Source organism: Bidens hawaiensis, unplaced genomic scaffold (genome assembly GCF_021521415.1).
Source record: "Bidens hawaiensis isolate Kalapana, Puna unplaced genomic scaffold, B.hawaiensis_p1.1 tig00035564_1, whole genome shotgun sequence".
Taxonomy (NCBI): domain Eukaryota; kingdom Viridiplantae; phylum Streptophyta; class Magnoliopsida; order Asterales; family Asteraceae; genus Bidens; species Bidens hawaiensis.
The window spans coordinates 90,367-94,221 of NW_027505378.1; positions in this window are offsets into that span (position 1 = coordinate 90,367).

The window sequence follows — 3,855 nt, forward strand, 5'->3', positions numbered from 1 at the left end:
AATTATAAATGATATAACATAATTTAATTAATTAAGATTTCGATGTGATTTGACTTATGTTGTGATTAGAATGGTCATTGATTGATTGATTGAACTCTACGGTTACTGTTATGGTGAAATCATTATTATTAGCTTAAATAAATAAATATGAGTGAAAATAATCATATGATTATTTAAATAATATTTAATTAAATATAATGTAATTATAGATGTGCACATATATAAATATACGGTAAAGTTCAAATACAAAGGGGTTTAAAAATGAGAAGGATGAGAAGGAATAGGATTATGACACCTGGCAATCTTCCCATCAACCTGATTTTCGGAAGGAAGGGTATTTTTGGAACTTTTTTGGTTTATTTTCTAAACCCATATCCTTATCAATTTACACCATATACATTGACAATCGACCATCAATAATAGAATCGACCAACAAATCTAAACAAATTCTACATCTTAATCGTAGAAAGAAATTCGAAGATTTCGAACTCAGCTATGAACGATGAAGGATTGGTACGAATTAAGATACAAACTCTACCATGAACGATGATGGATCTGGTACGATTTTTTCTCAATTTATTTTGATTCAATTGATTGATTCAGTTTAGTTCGTCCAATTTTTGATTCAAAGTGTATTGAATTGATTTAATGTTTTGCTTCAATTTGAAAAATCGATTTTTATTGTATTATTTGATTTTGTTTACAAGTATTGTGCCTTTTTGTAACATCTATGTGTCTTACTGATAAAATAGGCTTTACTATTTGTGTTTTAGTTTCTTCTAGCATTGTGTTATATTTATATTGAAATTTGTGTATACTTAATAGAGTTTTATTGATTTAGATGTTGGAGTTTACAATGAACTTGGTGAAGAACATGAATCCCCGAGGTCTGGGAAAATATATTACAAACCTGTTGTGAGTCAATCACTTAAACCTATTATAGGTATGGTGTTTGATTCTGTTGAGCTTGCCTATGGATTTTATGTTAGCTATTCTCATGCTAATGGTTTTAGTGTTTGAAAGAATAGTGCATACACTAATCATGGTCTTCTAAAATTGAAGTATTATGCTTTCTCTAAGGAAGGGTTTAAAAGTGGAAGTGAGTATAGTACATTAGATGATGCAAATAATGGTAAAAGAAAGCGTAGGAAACCATCGAAGAGAACCGGATGCGGTGCACATATTAAGTTTAGGTTGAATGATAAAATCTAGTATGAGGTTTATGTTCATGAAGAAGAGCATAACCACAGTTTCGTGCATAAAAATGATATTCAGTTTTTAACATATGTGAGAAAGGTAGATTACGTAAAAGAAAGTGTTATTTAAGCGTTGTCTCAAGTAAATCTAGGGCATGTTAGAGCGTTTAATATTTTGAAGAGTTTGTATGATGGTTATGAGCAGGTAGGTGTAACAAAAAATGACTTTAAGAATTTTAAGACGTGTCAAAGTGAATACATTAGTGAATACGATACGGATATGGTAATTAAACGTCTTGAGACAAAAAAGAAGCACTGTCCCAATTTTTCATTTGTAGGCCGGTTGTTCCGGGCTGATGAGAATTCAAAGAAAAGTTTCTTGGTTTTTGGTGATGTTGTAGGGTTTGATGCGACCTATCGATCAAACAAGTAAGACTCAAAATTTCATTGTGTCTTTCTTCATTCATTGTGTCATTTTTTTTTTGTTTTTGAATTTTTGATTTTGTTTTCTAGGTATGATATGGTGCTTGTCCCTTTCACTGGTATAGAGAACCACAATAGGAATATTACACTTGGTGCTGCGCTTCTTGGATCTGAAACTGCTGACTTATACAGGTGGTTATTGAGGGTATATGCTCATGCCTTTGGTTCTGCACCTAAAGTTGTTGTTACTGACCAAGATGCTGCTATGAAGAGGGCTATTCAGGATGTTTTTCCAAATAGCCGACATAGATTATGTATGTGGCATATTTGGGAGAAAGTGACTAGTAAGGTATTGTTATTTTGTTTTTGTATTGTGTCATATTTTATGCATTGTGTCTTTTTTATATTGTTTTTTTTCTTTATGTACATTGTGTCTTTTTTTAAGCTACTCGATCTAAATTGTGTCTTTTTTCATGTACAAATATTTGTAGGTTGGGCCAGCGATGCCTAATGTTTCTGAGTTCAAAGAAAAATTAGCTCAGATTGTGTTGACATATTCTATTACAGCGGATGAGTTTGAAGAAAAATGGCCCTCAATTCTTTCTGAATATGGCAAGTGATCATGAGTGGTTGGTTGATCTTTATAAGATTAGACAAGACTGGATACCTGAGTTTTATCTACAAGAGAATTTTTCTGGACTTATACGTACCACGTCAAGATCAGAAAGTGAGAACCATTTTTTTAACCAGTTTTGTAATCCAAAGTCAACATTAGTTGAGTTTTTTAGTCACTTTGAAGCGGCAGTTGAGTCTCAATGGTATGAGCATAGAGGAAATGATCACCACTTTCGATACACCATTCTTGGATTTATGAATCAAACGTTCGTTCTTGAGAGTCAAGCTGCAAAAATTTTTGCACGGACGCTATTTTTAATCAACAACTGGAGATAGAGGATGGTATTCATAGTTGTGCTTCTGTTACTAGACAACCAGTTGGTGATTTTTTGAAGTTTGAAATTGAGGATTTGAATCAGCCGTGCTCTACATTTTTTCAGGTTTCAGTTCCTGTTTCTTTTTATTTTGTTTTTTCTTATATGTGCTTTTCATTATGTAATATTAATGCTATTCATTGTGTCATTATATCTTTTCTTTTTTGTTTTTGTAATATTCGTGTATTTATGTTAATCCTTTTTGTTTGTGTTCTTTTTGTGTAGGTTATGTATCAAGGTGCAGATCAAACAATATCATGCAGCTGCAGAAGATTTGAATTGTTTGGATTACTATGTACACATATATTTATGTTCTTCGAATTGGTTTCGTAACAGAATTCCCGAAGAAGTATATAGTTAGGCGATGGAGAAAGGAAGCTATTTCAAATACGTCACTTTCTTCTTTTAGGCCCGAAGAGTTTGGGGAAAATCGTGAAGATGTTGAAGTTGTTCTTCGTCAACCTAGGTTTGCTTACGAGTATAATATAAATAAATTGGTTAGTAACAAAGAACAGTTGTGTCTTTATAGGGATTACGTCAAAGATTACATGTCTAAGGCTGATGAGGCTCAAATTGTTGCCCCGCCCCCTATCAGGAGAGATAGATTTGCAGAAATGACTGGAATGAGAGAACCATGTAGTGTTACAATCAGAAATCCTGTTAGAACACGAACAAAAGGTTGTGGCAGTTATAAACATTTCCAGTTAGCTCGTGAGGTAGCAATTAGTCAAGCTGGGGACAAACAAAGGGGATGTGGTTTCTGCAAAGGTGTTGGTCACAATATACGCACTTGCAAGTTATACTTACAAAGAATTAAAGAGAAAGAAGCAACAACCAGTTTAGGAGTTTCTTGTTTGCAATATTTAGATTCTCAATAATTTTTTACTTTAGTTTATTGTGTAATAATGGTCATTGTATCTAATTCTCATTGTGTTATACTGTCTGAATGAAGTGGCTTAGTTTTAGCTTTTATACTTCAGCTTTTATTGTGTTATAATGGTCATTATGTCATACTGGAATATTTTGGTCTAAATGTAAAGCATTAAAGAAAAAGAAGCAACAACCAGTTCAAAAGTTTTATTGTGTAATAATGATGATTGTGTCTAATTCTCATTGTTTCATACTTTTAGCTTTTATACTCCAGTTTTCATTGTGTTATAATGGTCATTGTGACATATTTTATATATTGTGTTATAAGCCATTCTAACTAATCAATTTTTGCATGGTCATTGTGCCATAAACATAGT